The following is a 19007-nucleotide window of genomic DNA, read 5'->3' on the forward strand; positions in this document are numbered from 1 at the left end:
TGTTGTCGTTATTATAATACAGATAACGTTATAATGAGACAGATCTCGTTATTACGAGAAATATAATGTTGTAATGAGAAATATGTAGTTATTATGAAATAGCCCGGTTGCACGCTATTATGAAAAATAGCCTATGCCTTAGGCTACTTGGCAAATTTGGCTTCCTCTCTTGCACAGGTTGACATTCTGGCTGGTTTGCTTGAGTTGGTCAATTCCTTTTTTTCCTCGGTTTGAGGCATTGGGAGATATTAGAGAGATGTCATTGAGGAATAAAGATGGTGTTGTCATTAGTTTACGGACATTGTGGAGTTCTCTAAGGCTCTATAAACGGAAAAAAACTATCGGACTTCCTTGAAATAGCTTTATTCCTTCTTGATCAACTGGGCCGTTATGGGAAGTTACATGGATACCAACTAATGCATCTAAGCGGAATATGTGGTAATCCAAAACACAGTCAGGCATTTACTTCATGCTCTAGACCCCCATGAAGTGCACATTTTGGGCAGAAGTCTCTGGGAACGAGCTTAACTGGCTTGCTACTTTACATTCACAACCAAGAGGACAGTCATCGAGGAACATTTTAGGTAACCCAGCTAGCACAGAACTTTCCCTAAATGGTCTCCTTTGGTTCTTAGAAAAATAACTTTCACAGAACGTTCTGGGAACATTGTGGGAAAGTTATTTTTCTAAGAACCGAAGGAGACCCTTTAGGGAGCGCTGCTATTTTGGTAAGGTAGAATCACACTGTTCTGAAAACATTCAAATAACCTCATAAAATAACGTTATTTTTTGGTGAATTAGAACTTTTACATAACATTCCCCTGTGGTTCCCGTTTGGTTGTTGGAAGAAAAAAAAGTTCTGGGAACGTTCTGGAAATGTTGCATATCTAAGGCCGTATTGGATCAAACTGCTGAAAGAGAAGATAAAGTGTGTGTGGAGGTGAGTGCACATCATTTTGTAAATAGCTAGCTAACTAGTTTTTTTATTCCCCCCCAAAGAAACATGTTTTGAACTCTCCTTTACAATTTATTTACAAGACAAACGGTCATGTGGCACCATCGTCACCAAAGCAACGGTTGACAGTTAAAGAAATGGCTGCCAGCCAGTTTAGCTTATTTCAAGTACTGCTAATATTATTATTTTTACAGGTAGAGTCAGAGAAACATACTAAAACTACAACACGTGTTTATGCTACCCCATAACATGTTCATATAGTTATTTTTTTACTGTTTTGTGTTTTCAGAATAAATATGTTTGAGTAAATTAGCTAGTTTAGCTAGCATGTTCTCCAGCTGCATTGGCTGCTAGCTAGGTCTGACCATAAGAATATGTTTTTGGGGAGAGTGACAAATGAGGTCTGATAACCCTTTTGCTATGTTTATAATTGTTTTTACTATTTTGAAAAGGATGGCGATAGATTTGATTTGTTGAATGACTAGACTACTTGGCTAGTACCTGACAATGGTATCCAAGTCACATGACCCGTCATGTAAATAAGGAACTGATTGCAATTAAATAGTAAAGAGAGCTTTAAAAAATCAATAAAAAAATCAATAGGATATCCACTGAAATACATTAGTAATTCATTAAATGGGTCACAACTGAATAAAACATTTCATTAATAGAAATGGATTCTTTTAACATCACTTTCTGTTTTACTTTTAGCTTGCTTGGACAGTTTCCCCACCTGCACCATGTGAGTTATCTTCTACAGTAGTTTAGCAGAAGGCCACCACGGAGTTGATAAGTGCATGAGAAACAATACATTTACTAAGTGATTAATCGGTTTCTGATTCTTTGTCTCATTTGCAGCTCCATTTTGTCCAGAAGTATACTAGTTAAAGGTGAGCAGGTTTACTTTATTACTACAATGAACACTCACCGGACGGTTTATTAGGTACAGGACCGCGTTCATGAAAATCCATTGTTTCTACAGCTATTAGTCTGCTTATCTAGTCTCTTATCTACCATTTCTCATTTTTTACAGATGGAGCAATTGTGGGACACCACCACTTGTGAACACCTACTCAACCTCTAAGGTAAATGGCTTACAGTAACTTGATAGCATTGAAGCCTTCACATTGAAACAATGGACCTTATTTTGTTGCTAATCCCAAATGGACCCCTATACCCTATGCACTTGTGGAGGTCTGAGATGATTTGATGGGTTTAAACAATATTATTAAACTTCCACCTAGCCTATCAGAGGGCTAATTGGAATAATGACAAATTTGCTCACATAAGTCATCCTCTCGTATCTCCTCAAGTGCATAAGGAGTAGGGTCTAGGGCAGGTTTATTCAACTCTTACCCAACGAGGGTTGGAGCCTGCTGGTTTTCTGCTCTACCTGATAACTAATTGTACACACCTTGTTTCCTAGGTCTAAATCAGTCCCTGATTAGAGGAAAACTTTATTTTTTTTAAATGTAGTGGAACTGGCTTTGAGGTTCAGAGTTGAGTTTGAGGGGTCTAGGGGTTGATTTAGGATTGGACCATACTTTTGGAATCAGAACTTTCAACTAAAGTGTGACATACATTAGACGTCTGTTATGGTTAACGTGATTCAGTTTGTCTCACAGAAGTTTCTCTAAGCTCAACTGGAAGTGTCACAGAGCAGAGGTACAGTAAATGGCCTACAGTAACTTGATAGTATTTAAAAACATTGAATCATTCACATCGAAACAGTGGACCTTATTTTGTATTGTCACATTTTAGAGCCTGAACTTTCAAATGAACTCAGATGTCTGTTAATGTTAACGTGATTCATTTTGTCTCAGACATCACTCCACCCAACCGTACCACAAGACAGCAGATGTATGGCTTACAGTAACTTAATATATTTAAAAACATTGAATCATTCACATCAACACAATAGACCTTATTTTGTGGCGTCAACAATGAAGTGTGACATACAGTACATTAAGCGTCTGTTAACAGACATCTCTCCACCCAACCGTACTGCAACAGTCCCAGTCTCTCCACTCATCCCGCAGTCTCCCCAATCAGAAGAGTAGGACCTGCCCTCTGTGAGAGTAAGTAAACACTGAAACATACAAATGGAGTAAAAATATAATGTTCCTTGTTGAAGCTAGAATCCTTGATAGAAACAATAAAAAAGCGGTCACCCCGCCTCCATTTGGTAAAATCTGAGTGATGGGCCTGTCATAGCCAGATTATCTTTTCTGTGACATTTCTCTAATTTGTTTCTACTATCCTGTCTCTATAACTCCCCTTATGTATGCTGTTACTATAGAAGCGAGCCAACTTAACTTAAAAAAAAGTGAATACACTAGCTGTGCCACTAGAGATTCTGGGTTTGAGTCCAGGCTCGAACCCGACTCCTGTGGCGGGCCGGGCACAGTGCACGCTGACACGGTCGCCAGGTGTACGGTGTTTCCTCCGACACATTGTTGCGGCTGACTTCCGTGTTGGATGGGCATTGTGTCAAGAAGCAGTGTGGTTTGGTTGGGTTGTGTTTCGGAGGACGCATGGATCTCGACCTTCGCCTCTCCCAAGTCCATACGGGAGTTGCAGCGATGAGACAAGACTGTAACTACTACCAATTGGATACCACAAAATTGGGGAGAAAAAAGGGGTGAAAATACAAACAAAAAAGTAAATAAAATTGTGAATACAAATCAGATGTATTTGTCACATGCGCCGAATACAAGTGTGTAGAGTTTACTGTGAAAGGCTTACTTATGAGCCCTTTCCCAGTAAAAAGTAAGAAAATGAACAATAGATAAAAATAGTAACACAATAACAAGGCTATATACAGTACAAGGAGTATCGGTACCGAGTTAGTATAGTGGGGTATGAGGTAGTTGGGTTGATTTGATTGAGGTAATATGTACATGTAGGTTTGGTTAGGTGACTGAAGTACTGTACTTGTAAGGTCATATTTTAGAACTTAGCTAGCTAGTCATGTTGACAATAGAATAAGCTTTCAAATGATGGCCACCTGACCCAGATTGCTATTTATAATGGACCGTTTTTGGATTGCGTAAACAACAACAGTGTGATGGTGGATACAGGGCTGTGTTCCAAAAAAATCATAAATACAAGCAGGGCATAAAATTAACACCTACCACATGAGGGTAGATTAAGGTATTGGGGGGTAAGAATGTCTATTTTACCAGCCTCGTTGTAGGCTGGTCAATTTGCAGGGCTCAACAGTGCAAGCTTTACATTCACATTCGCGAGTAAAAGGTCAAGTATGAGCACATGCTGCAGTATTTGTTTTAAAGTATTTCTGACGTTTTTCTTTAATAGCTGCTAATCGCACAAAGAAATGCAAATATTATGTTCTCTTTTACTTCTAGAATTAAGCATCTGTATGCAGGGGTGGTAATAGCATTTGAAGGAGTGAAATATGTGGGGGTTGTTACAACCACCTGGATTGTTACAGATTCAGTAAGTTTCTACTCTGACAACCAAAGATTGTGTTCTGACCTTTAAAAAAAAAATATATAATTGTAATATATACTGTTTATTGGGTTATAATTGAAATACACTGTAACCTCTTCATCAGGGTGTGTATTGCTAATGGACCAAAAAAGGTAACCCCAAAAAAGTTAAACTGTGAACGACCTGACAAGACATGGAAAATGCAACGGCCAGAATTCTGGAGACCCCGTGTAAATTTAATATGTTTAAGAGTGATAGTATGAAATCTGGATTCAGTATGACAATCTAATAGGGCATCTCCAGTATGGGACTTTACACTGGGGTTTGGCCTATCAAATGACTATTGTAGAATTATTTGTAACCAGATTATATATAGTTTTTTGACTCGTATGACAGAGCAAAGAAGAAAGTTAACTGGGCAGGGGAGACATCTAATTTGGAGACGGGTCATCTAAAAAAAAAACTTTAAAAAAACTCACTTTCGAGACTATCAAAGTCATGGTAATTACCGGTAATCTATATAACTAGCAGTTAACATTACAGTGCCCTAGTAGGCCACGTTTAATTTGTGTGTTGCCATTGCATTGATTGTATGGAACGTACAGTTGTGGCCAAAAGTTTTGAGAATGACACAAATATACATTTTTACAAAGTTTGCTGCTTCAGTGTCTAGATATTTTTGTCAGATGTTACTATGGAATACTGAAGTATAATTACAAGCATTTCATAAGTGTCCAAGGCTTTTATTGACAATTACATGAAGTTGATGGAAAGAGTCAATATTTGCAGTGTTGACCCTTCTTTTTCAAGACCTCTGCAATCCGCCCTGGCATGCTGTCAAGTAACTTCTGGGCCACATCCTGACTGATGGCAGCCCATTCTTGCATAATCGATGTTTGGAGTTTGTCAGAATTTGTGGGTTTTTGTTTGTCCACCCGCCTCTTGAGGATTGACCACAAGTTCTCAATGGGATTAAGGTCTGGGGAGTTTCCTGGCCATGGACCCAAAATATCAATGTTTTTTCCCCCGAGCCACTTAGTTATCACTTTTGCCTTATGGCAAGGTGCTCCATCATGCTGGAAAAGGCATTGTTCGTCACCAAACTGTTCCTGGATGGTTGGGAGAAGTTGCTCTCGGAGGATGTGTTGGTACCATTCTTTATTAATGGCTGTGTTTTTGGCAAAATTGTGAGTGAGCCCATTCCCTTGGCTGAGAAGCAACCCCACACATGAATGGTCTCAGGTTGCTTTACTGCTGGCATGACACAGGACTGATGGTAGCGCTCACCTCGTCTTCTCCGGACAAGCTTTTTTCCGGATGCCCCAAACAATCGGAAAGGGGATTCATCAGAGAAAATTACTTTACCCCAGTCCTCAGCAGTCCAATCTCTGTACCTTTTGCAGAATATCAGTCTGTCCCTGATGTTTTTCCTGGAGAGAAGTGGCTTCTTTGCTGCCCTTCTTGACACCAGGCCATCCTCCAAAAGACTTCGCCTCACTGTGCGTGCAGATGCACTCACACCTGCCTGCTGCCATTCCTGAGCAAGTTCTGTACTGGTGGTGCCCCGATCCCGCCGCTGAATCAACTTTAGGAGACGGTCCTGGTGCTTGCTGGACTTTCTTGGGCGCCCTGAAGCCTTCTTCACAACAATTGAACCGCTCTCGAAGTTCTTGATGATCCGATAAATGGTTGATTCAGGTGCAATCTTACTGGCAGCATTATCCTTGCCTGTGAAGCCCTTTTTGTGCAAAGCAATGATGATGGCACGTGTTTCCTTGCAGGTAACCATGGTTGACAGAGGAAGAACAATGATTCAAAACACCACCCTCCTTTTGAAGCTTCCAGTCTGTTATTCAAACTCAATCAGTATGACAGAGTGATCTCCAGCCTTGTCCTCGTCAACACTCACACCTGTGTTAACGAGAGAATCACTGACATGATGTCAGTTGGTCCTTCTGTGGTAGGGCTAAAATGCAGTGGAAATGTTTTTTGGGGGATTCAGTTCATTTGCATGGCAAAGAGGGACTTTGCAATTAATCTGATCACTCTTCATAACATTCTAGAGTATATGCAAATTGCCATCATACAAACTGAGGCAGCAGACGTTGTGAAAATTAATATTTGTGTCATTCTCAACTTATGGCCACGACTGTACAGGTGCTTCGGTCAAAATGGCGACGAGGCAGAGCAGAAAAAGGAGACGGAGTTAAAGTAATCACAGGTGTAGTTTCTTGATCTACGGTATACTGAATCACACCTGTTTTGTTTAATTGTTGTGTGGTCATTGAAAAAACAAAATATTTGATTATCACTTTTATTTAAATGTATAATAAATATTTATTAAACAGATTTTTTTAACATTCAATTCACAGAATGACGATGTTTCCAGCACCAGAGGTACACAATAGTGATGCTAAATTAGGAACTTTCAAAAGAAACTTGAAAATACATTCCAATACCTCTAACTAATAACGTGTCTTTTTTTTTTTTACAGCTGTCTCTCCGCTGTCCAATGATGGTAAAAAACTCAACTTACAACTATTTCAAAACACATATTTGATTTTCACTTTTATTTAAATGTACTGCTCAAAAAAATAAAGGGAACACTTAAACAACACATCCTAGATCTGAATGAAAGAAATAATCTTATTAAATACTTTTTTCTTTACATAGTTGAATGTGCTGACAACAAAATCACGCAAAAATAATCAATGGAAATCCAATTTATCAACCCATGGAGGTCTGGATTTGGAGTCACACTCAAAATTAAAGTGGAAAACCACACTACAGGCTGATCCAACTTTGATGTAATGTCCTTAAAACAAGTCAAAATGAGGCTCAGTAGTGTGTGTGTGTGGCCTCCACGTGCCTGTATGACCTCCTTACAATGCCTGGGCATGCTCCTGATGAGGTGGCGGATGGTCTCCTGAGGGATCTCTTCCCAGACCTGGACTAAAGCATCCGCCAACTCCTGGACAGTCTGTGGTGCAACGTGGCGTTGGTGGATGGAGCGAGACATGATGTCCCAGATGTGCTGAATTGGATTCAGGTCTGGGGAATGGGCGGGCCAGTCCATAGCATCAATGCCTTCCTCTTGCAGGAACTGCTGACACACTCCAGCCACATGAGGTCTAGCATTGTCTTGCATTAGGAGGAACCCAGGGCCAACCGCACCAGCATATGGTCTCACAAGGGGTCTGAGGATCTCATCTCGGTACCTAATGGCAGTCAGGCTACCTCTGGCGAGCACATGGAGGGCTGTGGGGCCCCCCAAAGAAATGCCACCCCACACCATGACTGACCCACCGCCAAACCGGTCATGCTGGAGCATGTTGCAGGCAGCAGAACGTTCTCCACGGCGTCTCCAGACTCTGTCACGTCTGTCACATGCTCAGTGTGAACCTGCTTTCATCTGTGAAGAGCACAGGGTGCCAGTGGCGAATTTGCCGATCTTGGTGTTCTCTGGCAAATGCCAAACGTCCTGCACGGTGTTGGGCTGTAAGCACAACCCCCACCTGTGGACGTCGGGCCCTTATACCACCCTCATGGAGTCTGTTTCTGACCGTTTGAGCAGACACATGCACATTTGTGGCCTGCTGGAGGTCATTTTGCAGGGCTCTGGCAGTGCTTCTCCTGCTCCTCCTTGCACAAAGGCGGAGGTAGCGGTCCTGCTGCTGGGTTGTTGCCCTCCTACGGCCTCCTCCACGTCTCCTGATGTACTGGCCTGTCTCCTGGTAGCGCCTCCATGCTCTGGACACTACGCTGACAGACACAGCAAACCTTCTTGCCACAGCTCGCATTGATGTGCCATCCTGGATGAGCTGCACTACCTGAGCCACTTGTGTGGGTTGTAGACTCCGTCTCATGCTACCACTAGAGTGAAAGCACCGCCAGCATTCAAAAGTGACCAAAACATCAGCCAGGAAGCATAGGAACTGAGAAGTGGTCTGTGGTCCCCACCTGCAGAGCCACTCCTTTATTGGGGGTGTCTTGCTAATTGCCTATAATTTCCACTTGTTGTCTATTCCATTTGCATAACAGCATGTGACATTTATTGTCAATCAGTGTTGCTTCCTAAGTGGACAGTTTGATTTCACAGAAGTGTGATTGACTTGGAGTTACATTGTGTTGTTTAAGCGTTCCCTTTATTTTTTTGAGCAGTGTATATGTTGTACCCAGGGCCTAAAATTAACACCCACCAAATACGGGTAGATTTTGGCATTGGCCAGTAAGATGTCTATTTCATCAGTCACGTTGGCGGGTGGTCAGGGCTCCACATTACAAGCATTTCACTCTCATTTGTGAATAAAAAGTCAAGTCTGATCACATTTATAGCAAAATAAATACTGTAGTAGCTGTTTTCAAAGTATTTCTGCCTTGAGCTGCAACACTGCATGGCTGGGGGCTGTGTGCACTTGAAGAGCTGAGTGACAGATACATTTCTAGAAGCGTTGCGCACTGGCATAAAAATTGGTCTAATTTACATTTACATTACATTTACGTCATTTAGCAGACGCTCTTGTTCAGAGCGACTTACAAATTGGTGCATTCACCTTATGATATCCAGTGGAACAACCACTTTACAGTAGTACATTTATATATTTTTTTGGGGGGGAGGGGTTAGAAGGATTACTTGAAATTAAGTGAGACTTTGTCCTTGTGTTTCTTGGTTATTGACATACTTTTGTTCACAAGCTAGGATGTTTTTCAATGTTTGAGTTTAAGCTGCTAGGGTAGAGAAGCAACGGGATACTAGTCAGACTCAATCTCACAAGCACAAACATGACTCCAGTCGTGTTACCAGGGTAACCTCCCGGCCTTAAAGGGGCAGGTGAACATTTTTGTCTCATCTGTGATATTTTGGTTAACATGAAATTAAATAATATACCACATTACTTCTTACCAGTAATACATTTGTTTTAGAAACATTACAAAGCATGCTCATCTGTTTTTTGTGTTTTGTTGGTGTAATTTTAGTGGGGGAAAAAATATTTTGGCTGCTAGATTTTTTAATATACCTGCCACAGTGGCTGGTGGACCAAAAAGTACATTTTAGGCCCTGGTTGTACCCATCTTTGTGGTGCAAAGTTAGGAACTTTCAAATGAAGTGTAGCATACATTAGACGTCTGTTATTGTTAACATGGGATTCATTTTGTCTCAGAAGTTTCTCCTCCAAGCTCACCTGGAAGACTGTCCCCAGCAGAGTATGTTATGGTGATATTATTGTTCTCTTAAGCACAGAAAAATATTTAAATTAATTTAAATATTAACTGTACCCTTGTACTTGACTTAACTATTTCAGGATTCCAAATGATCGTGCTGATGAAGCTGGAAACAATTATCGAGAACTAGTTGGAACTCCTAGCAATTCAGCGACAGCTGCTAGCCGCTGGAGCACAAGATCTGCCAGACAAGGTCCTGCCTAGACCTTGTACGACCAAGGAGGATTTGGAGGACCTCTGCAAGAGTCTGGAGGAGGCCACCACATAGCGGAAAGAGATGGTATGCAAAATTGCTACCAATTATGTTTTCAAACACTACAGTTTGATAGGGAGGACCTGGACCTAGATTCACAAAACCTTCTTAAGAAGAATTCTTATTTGCCATTTTTTCCTTAACTATAGACTTAAGAAGAAAGTTAAGCAAAGTTGCTATTCCTCAAAGGTTCTTGGAAATGTTCTTGCGCTATTTCTTATGTTTCTCCTTAAGCAAAACGTTAAGAGGAAATTGATTCTTGAAAACAAAGTTAATGGATTTGTTCTTAATTCCAAGATAGCTAAACCCTTGTCCTAAACTCTGGGCAGTTAGAGAATAATCTCATGAAAGCATTTGAACATGTTTCATTCACTCAAATTTCATCTGAAAGTTTCAGTATTGATTATTTTAAACCCAAGAACATGTTTTAGAACAGTAATCTCAGTACAAAATATGCTAACATGATATATAGATAGCTAGCTAAATTGGTTATCTAGCAACAAATATCTTAAGAAGATGAATAAGAAGATATTTTTAAAAAAGTCATAAGATCTTAAGATATTGTTGAGGAATTGCACTTACGAACTATCTTTTAATTAATTATTTTAAGTTTTTTTAAATTTCTGCGTAAGAAGTGTTTTTTGTGAATCTGGACCAAGGTGATTTGCAGGTTAATAGCCAGGAGGTTCAATACTGAGTGTACAAAACTTTAAGAACACCTAATATTGAGTTGCACCCCCTCTATTCGTCGCGACAAGGACTCTACAAGGTGTCAAAAGCGTTCCACACGGATGCTGGCCCATGTTGACTCCAATGCTTCCCACAGTTGTGTCAAGTTGGCTGGATATCCTTTGGGTGACTATTTTTGATACACACAGGAAACTGTTGGACATAAAAACCCCAGCATCGTTTCAGTTCTTCACACAAACCGGTGCACCTGGCACCTACTACCATACCTTGTTCAAAGACACTGAAATATTTTGTCTTGCCCATTCACCCTCTGAATGGCACACATACACAATCCATGTCTCAATTGTCTCAAGGCTCCTCCCCTTCATCTAGACTGTTTTGAAGTGGATTTAACTTCTAGTCAACAGCCAGTGGAATCGCGTGGCGTGAAATACAAATACCTCATAAATGCTATAACTTAAATTCTATAATAATTTCTCAAACATATGACTATTTTACACCATTTTAAAGACAAGACTCTCCTTTATCTAACCACATTGTCCGATTTCAAAAAGGCTTTACAGCGAAAGCAAAACATTAGATTATGTCAGGAGAGTACCCAGCCAGAAATAATCACATAGCCATTTTCAAAGCAAGCATATATGTCACAAAAACCAAAACCACAGCTAAATGCAGCACTAACCTTTGATGATCTTCATCAGATGACACTCCTAGGACATTATGTTATACAATACATGCATGTTTTGTTCAATCAAGTTCATATTTATATCAAAAAACAGCTTTTTACATTAGCATGTGATGTTCAGAACTAGCATACCCACCGCAAACTTCCGGTGAATTTACTTAATTACTCACGATTTAACGTTCACAAAATACATAATTATTTTAAGAATTAGAGATACAGAACTCCTTTATGCAATCGCGGTGTCAGATTTTAAAATAGCTTTTCGGTGAAAGCACATTTTGCAATATTCTCAGTAGATATCACGGCTAGCTAATTTGACACGCACCAAGTTTGGCCCTCACCAAACTCAGATTTACTATAAGAAAAATTGTATTACCTTTGCTGTTCTTTGTCAGAATGCACTCCCAGGACTTCTACTTCAACAACAAATGTTGTTTTGGTTCGAAATAATCCATAGTTATATCCAAATACCTCCGTTTTGTTTGTGCGTTCAGGTCAGTATCCGAAGGGTGACGCGCACTTAGAAGCATGTCAAACGCTGTTTAAAATCAATTTATGTGATTTTTCTCGTAAAATAGCGATAATATTCCAACCGGGCGACGTTGTATTCATTCAAAGAGAGAAAGAAAAACATGGAGAATTCACATGAACGCGCATCTCCAGTGTCACTGTTCTCAGCCTGACCACTCACAAAATCTCCTGCTGTTTTTCGCCCAGAGACTGGGAGGACGTCATTCCACTTTCTGGCACCTTCTGAGAGCCAATGGAAGCCTTAGAAAATGTCACGTTACAGCAGAGATGCTGTATTTTCGATAGAGATGCCGCAGAAGGAGATTGTCAGACAGGGCACTTCCTGTGTGGAATCTTCTCAGGTTTTGGCCTGCCATATGAGTTCTGTTATACTCAGACACCATTCAAACAGTTTTAGAAACTTTGGAGTGTTTTATATCCAAATCTACTAATTATATGCATATTGTAGTTTCTGGGCAGGAGTAGTAACCAGATTAAATCGGGTACGTTTTTTATCCGGCCGTGAAAATACTGCCCCCTATCCCAAACAGGTTAATTATATTTAATTACTCTGACTCTCCGACAACGAGAGTGGCGGTAGTTCCAGGCACGCCCAAGTTTGAGATGGACACCTGTGAATAAGAGGTAACAAGACAATGTCAGATATATCTCAAGATTAAAATATTTTAAGAAGTTCAAAAGTTATGCCTACAAGTAGTAAAAATGTAAAACACACAAAGGATTAGCCTATTTCTGTCCTGTCCTCATGGCCTTTTCTTTGCAAAAGTCCTGATCAAAAATATGTTTGCTGGATGCTTGCACATTTCTGGGAGGAAGGACGTTAACATTGCAAAGCAGCTAAAATCTGATTATATCTGACTGGACAGTCCTTAGCCACTACAACACCAGACACTAGACAATTGAACCTGTAAAAGAGGAAAGCAGACGACAATAGACAATGTGTTTTCTATCCAAATCTACTAATTATATGCATATTCTCGTTTCTGGGCAAGAGTAGTAACCAGTTTAAATCGGGTACGTTTTTTATCCGGCCGTGCAAATACTGCCCCCTAGCCCCAACAGGTTAACTTATAATTCACTGTATCACAATTCCAGTGGGTCAGGAGTTTACATACACTAAGTTGACTGTGCCTTTAAACAGCTTGGAAAATTCCAGAAAATGATGTCATGGCTTTAGAAGCTTCTGATAGGCTAATTGACATCATATGAGTCAATTGGAGGTGTACCTGTGGATGTATTTCAAGGCCTACCTTCAAACTCAGTGCCTCTTTGCTTGACATCATGGGAAAATCAAAAGAAATCAGCCAAGACCTCAGAAAAAGAAAACGCCTGAAGGTACCACGTTCATCTGTACAAACAATAGTAAGCAAGTATAAGCACCGTCATACCACGCAGGAAGAAAACGCATTCTGTCTCCTAGAGATGAATGTACTTTGGTGTGAAAAGTGCAGCTCAATCCCAGAACAGCAGCAAAGGACCTTGTGAAGATGCTGGAGGAAACGGGTACAAAAGTATCTATATCCACAGTTTAACGAGTTCTATATCGACAACCCGAAAGGCCGCTCAGCAACAAAGAAGCCACTGCTCCAAAACCGCAATAAAAAAGCCAGACTACGGTTTGCAACTGCACATGGGGACAAAGATCGTACTTTTTGGAGAAATGTCTTCTGGTCTGATGAAACAAAAATAGAACTGTTTGGCCATCATGACCATCATTATGTTTGGAGGAAAAAGGGGGAGGCTTGCAAGCCGAAGAACACCATACCAACCGTGAAGTGTGGGGGTGCTTTGCTGAAGGAGGGACTGGTGTACTTCACAAAATAGATGGCTTCATGAGGATGGAAAATTACGTGGATATATTGAAGCAACATCTCAAGACATCAGTCAGGAAGGGAAAGCTTGGTTGCAAATGGGTCTTCCAAATGGACAATGACCCCAAGCATACTTCCAAGTTGTGGCAAAATGGCTTAAGGACAACAAAGTCAAGTATTGGAGTGGCCAATCACAAAGCACTGACCTCAATCCTATAGAACATTTTTGGGCAGAACTGAAAAAGTGTGTGTGAGCAAGGAGGCCTACAAACCTGACTCAATTACACCAGCTCTGTCAGGAGGAATGGGCCAAAATTCACCAACTTATTGTGCGAAGCTTGTGGAAGGCTACCCGAAACGTTTGACCCAAGTTAAACTATTCCATTTGTTTTTCAACCGTTAGTGGTTACCTTCAGACGAGTCCCGTTACACTTGTGGGGGTCGTATAGCAAAACGGAGAACACCATCGTGTTCGTGAGAATCTCCCCTTTCGACAATTCATTTTAGAATTTTTTTTCTTATGTAACTTAGATTGACGCAAATCGACTCTAGGTGGTTATTCTCCAGGTCTAGCAAATGGTTTAACTTGTTCAGATACAAATTAAAGGACCAGCACTCACTTGATATTTGCAGTTAAAGCTTTATTTTCTTAATTTTATAGTAGTAAAATGTCTTAATACACTACATGGACGTTTCAGTTTGTGCCTTCCTCAGTGCATGTGTCCAGTTCTTACACTTGCTTCCTGGCCCCAACATGACCAGATGTTTGATGGTTAGTAAGTGCTATTGGTAGGTTGAGTAGCAGGCAGCAAGGTTCCTATGAGCAGCCCTCTTCCTGTAGAAAGGTGATCTTCTCCTTGTGCATTTCCTTTATTTTTTACGCTGCTACACTGAGTGACCATCTTCATAGATTAAACTAGATACATGGAGTGTATTTTCAGTTAGCGTTAGGCAAGTTTGACTTATGGGGTCTGACATGCTGACTAGACCGGCATGCACACCCGTGTGTCCGTCATCGCGCGCTTCATGATTTTGTCCATCCACACCAGGCACGATCAGGACACGTATGTTGAAATATCAAAATTAACTCTTAACCAACTATATTAATTTGTGGACAGGTCGTTGCATTCATGGACTTTTAGCTAGCTAGCTAGCTTGCTTTTCCTTTGATATAAACATTGGGTTGTTATTTTACCTGATATTTAATAAGCTTACGTATCGGCCTCACGGCCTTCGTCAGAGCTTTTGGTGGTTGGGCGTGTTTGGACGTGTTTAATGCGTGGTTGGACGTGTTTAATGCATCTTATTTATACACTTTTGTGGTGTTTGTGAAATGCGTATTGTTATGTTTGGTAGCACTTATTTATTATTTCCCTTTGCCTCCAACCCCTTTCCATGCGTGGAACGGATGTGGGTGGGGCTAGGTCTACATAGGGGTGCTGATTTAAAAAAAACTCACAAAGCTTTGACGAAGGCCGTGAGGCCGATTCGTAAGCTTATTAAATATCAGTGATACTATCAAGAGCAGTGTGCGGTTTCCTTTTTCCTTCATCTTGTTCAACTGTTGCCATGCACCTGCAAAAAGATTGCTCAGATGTGCGAGTGCCCTTCAGGAGGGTATTGACAGAATCCTGAAGCTTGCACTAGTGAACTTGCAACATTGAATAAAATATTCTGGGCCTTCAGAGTTTCCCACGCCAGTTATCTCAGGACAGACACAGCTGTAGGGATAAGAAGCAGTACTTGACTTGGGCAGGAGCTCACTGGAGCTGAGTACCTGCACCTCAAATGTTCTACTGCTTGAGCTCCTATTCCTCTTCTAGAATATTAGCTCAAAAGTATTGTGGAGGTCCTGCACCTACATATAAACAGTATCAGCACCCACAATGAGCACCGGAACGTATTTCAGTCCAAGTCAAGCACTGATAAGAAGTAAATCAGGTAGGCCTATTTTATGACGTTTCCATTGGATCAGAGCATGACATTTTTCCCTTTCAAGCTGAATGGTTATCGAAAGGGAGAGATATATATATATATATATTTAAATTACATTAAGGAACTATTGTAATTCTCAATGGATGTAAAAACAGACTTAGGGTTAGGTGAAGAACATTACTTTGAGTAGCTCCACGGGTCATTAGTGGTAGTGCATTAAGCCAATCACAAATACTATCAGATCCCCAAATGGACACATTTATATGCCTACATTTGCAAGCAGACCAGGTAGCCTATAGGCCTACTTCTATGCTTGCACGTCCTTACTCAACATTGACAGGAGCGCTACAAAAAAAAGACGATGACTAAATTGTCAAAACTCGTTTCTCACAAGTGTAGCATTGTTTGCAGAGTGCACAACCTATGTGTCCACTCCGATAATGAAAACGTGATGACTGGAATAATAATATTGAATGCTTTAAAATAAATTACCATAATCAAAGTAACAAACATTGTAGATTAGGAATTAACAGTAAATGTACTACTGGTGATATGTGTAATGGGGAATTGATATACACTAACAATCAAATGCAAAATATTCACACAATGAAGTTATGAAATAATGAATGTGCACAAATTGGTGGGAGAGAGCGCATTCTGGAGAGAGAAGTGCATTGTGCATCTGGGCGCATGGTCAATCTGTTGTCTGCATTGGCCATGTAGCATTTATGGTGATATGGCCTCAGCAGAAGTCAGGGCATTCATACTTATTGTACTTCGCAGTGCAGAGCCTAGTGGTTAGAGCATTGGGTCAGTAACCAAAAGGTTGCTGGATTGAATCCCCGAGCTGACAAGGTAAAAATCTGTCGTTCTGCCCCCGACCAAGGCTATTAACACACTGTTCCCCGGGCGCTGAAGACATGGATGTCGATTATGGCAGCCCCCTGCACCCCTCTGATTCAGAGGTTAAATGTGGAAAATGCATTAAGTTGTACTATTGACTAGGTATCCCCCTTTCCCTGCTGTCAAGGAAGAGAGTTTGTGTTAATACAGGATGTACCATCCCCACCAACTGTCAACAGATCATGTCAATGCGGAGCTATACAGAGCCCTCCGCATTGTTAAAACATTTGGGTGGCGCATGGAAATAAGCTCGATTTGGCCTCTGCATGCCTCTGGAGGCACTGCAATTGCATCACACCCTCCATATGGAGCCACATTTTTGGATCAAGCATAAATTGGCTTTTAGTCTAGGCCTCCACAATGGATTCGTTCACTGTGATGGGCGCAAAAATATATGTATGTATGTGTGTGTGTATATGTGAATGAATCCATTGTGTGTGTGTGTGTGTGTGTGTGTGTGTGTGTGTGTGTGTGTGTGTGTGTGTGTGTGTGTGTGTGTGTGTGTATGCCCATCTCAGTGAACAAATCCATTGTGGAGGCCTGAGATGGGCCTCCAGAGGCCAAATCGAGCTTATTTCCATGCGCCACCCAGATGTTATTATATATATTTGTTTTAGTTGAGCAGTAACAAAAAATAATCTCGGTCGACCAACAGCCTAACGACCAAACAATCGACCAGTCGACTAATTGGGGTCAGCCCTAAAGTACACCAACAGTCAGTGACAATTTGTCCCAAGGGGTGACCGTCTTTCCCGGTAAGGGTTCTGCTGAGCTCCTGCTCCCAGTCTGCTTGCTTTCTGACCAATACAGCATTCTTTCTCTCATCACCTTTGTGTGTATGTGACATGATTTGTTATGTCCCGATTCTCTACATCGGGCTCAGCTCGAGGCCCAAATTAGGAACGAACTGTCCTCCAACAACCAAAATTAGGAAGAAATAGTATTATATGAGATTAGAAATGTATTAACTTGTGACTCACCTCTGACATAACCAGGTCACACTTTGGGTCCTGAAACCCTGCTCTACCTCCCTAAGTGTGCACCAATGGCACCCCCCCATTAAAGCATTGGATTGAGTCATGTTTTATTTTTCCATTCTGGTTTGGATTCAAAACCCAGCAAATGCATATGATTTCAGACTTTTCTGTTAAAAGCACAATTTTTTTTACTTAAGTTAAAATACCAATGAACTACCAAAGCACAATGCTGAATTTTTGGGAAGGACACAATATCCTTAAGAACCCCAATAATAGTATTTAACTAATTAAGAACTCTTTGTTTTACAGGTTGCAGAGAGGGTTGAAGAGGAGGTTGTGGAGGAGTGAGCCTTTGACTCCTCTGTACCATAGACGGTGGTCAGACAAGACAATTGTGAAATCCGTGTGTGTGTGTGCCAATCAGATTACAGAGATGTCTGAATTGTTAGCAAAAATTGTAAATGTGTTAACTGTTAATATATTTTATTTTGTAAGATTTTATTACTTTTTTTCAAACAATACAAAATATGCACATACCAACGACAGCATACAGACGCACACAAACATCAATGACATAACACCTGGCCAGACCCACCTGCTCACACCCCATCCATCTTCAGCGCCCGCATCACTCTCCGCCACATGGCCTCAAACTGTACCATTTTGTTTTACTCTGTCACCAACGCATTTTCAACATTTTAGATAATATAGTATTTGTCTTTTGCATTGTGTTAGTGATGGAGGATTGGTTGATTTCCAGTTAAGTGTGCATTTTTTTTCAAGATGATTGATGAAAAGTATCATTCAACCCATCGGGTATCTCACTGCTCACTCATATGCCATGTCTTGAAATATGCAGACAGACGAATTAAACTTACATTTACATTGTGACACTTCTGACAGACAACTTTCTAACTCTGCCCATAACTTTTGGACTTCATAGCATTCGCAGAAGGCATGGGTTATTGTTAGTTTTATGCATAAGACATGACTCCGCCGTTGTGCTGTAGTATGTGATTTTTCTCTTGTATAATAAATTCTATACATTAGTTTATACTGGATTAAGTGTACATTTTTGTTATTGGTGTCTCTATACTGGGAGGTTGAGATAATGTATGCTAATGTAATTAGCATGACATTGTAAGTAACAGCAAACTTTCCAGGACATAGACATGTCTTATATGGGCAGAAAGCGTAAATTCTTGTTAATCTAACTGCACTGTCCAATTTACAGTAGCTATTACAGTGAAAAAATAGCATGCTATTGTTTGAGAGTGAACAACAACAAAACTTTTATCACGGAACTGGTTTGATATATTCCCCTCTGAAGGTAAATAATGTACTTACATTCAGTAGTCTTGCTCTGATTTGTCATCCTGAGGGTCACAGAGATAAAATGTAGCATAGTTTTGTTTGATTAAATCCAATTTTATATTCAAATGTAGGAACTGGGTTCTACAGTTTGAACCCCTGCTGTCTCTGGCTCCACACCCACCCTGCCTGGCCAACTAGATGTGTGAAAGTTAGTGTATAAGCTAATGATCCATCACGTATGACATTCCTGGGAGTGTATAAACCTAGATTTTGCATT

At 40.6% G+C, this 19007-nt stretch overlaps 1 protein-coding gene and 1 long non-coding RNA gene across 3 annotated transcripts in view; both read left to right on the plus strand.

The window, feature by feature from the left end:
- Positions 1 to 19007, plus strand: part of LOC115192357 (carboxyl-terminal PDZ ligand of neuronal nitric oxide synthase protein) — a 248088-nt gene that overhangs the window by 754 nt on the left and 228327 nt on the right. The window lies entirely within an intron of this gene.
- LOC115192358 (uncharacterized) lies at positions 64 to 18470 on the plus strand. Its single transcript, XR_003877917.1, has 10 exons — positions 64 to 584; positions 849 to 940; positions 1667 to 1697; positions 1814 to 1898; positions 1989 to 3033; positions 6781 to 6805; positions 6903 to 6926; positions 9571 to 9613; positions 9712 to 9911; positions 17726 to 18470. It is a non-coding gene; the product is annotated as an uncharacterized LOC115192358 (long non-coding RNA).

The sequence above is a fragment of the Salmo trutta genome, chromosome 4, assembly GCF_901001165.1.
Source record: "Salmo trutta chromosome 4, fSalTru1.1, whole genome shotgun sequence".
Classification (NCBI taxonomy): domain Eukaryota; kingdom Metazoa; phylum Chordata; class Actinopteri; order Salmoniformes; family Salmonidae; genus Salmo; species Salmo trutta.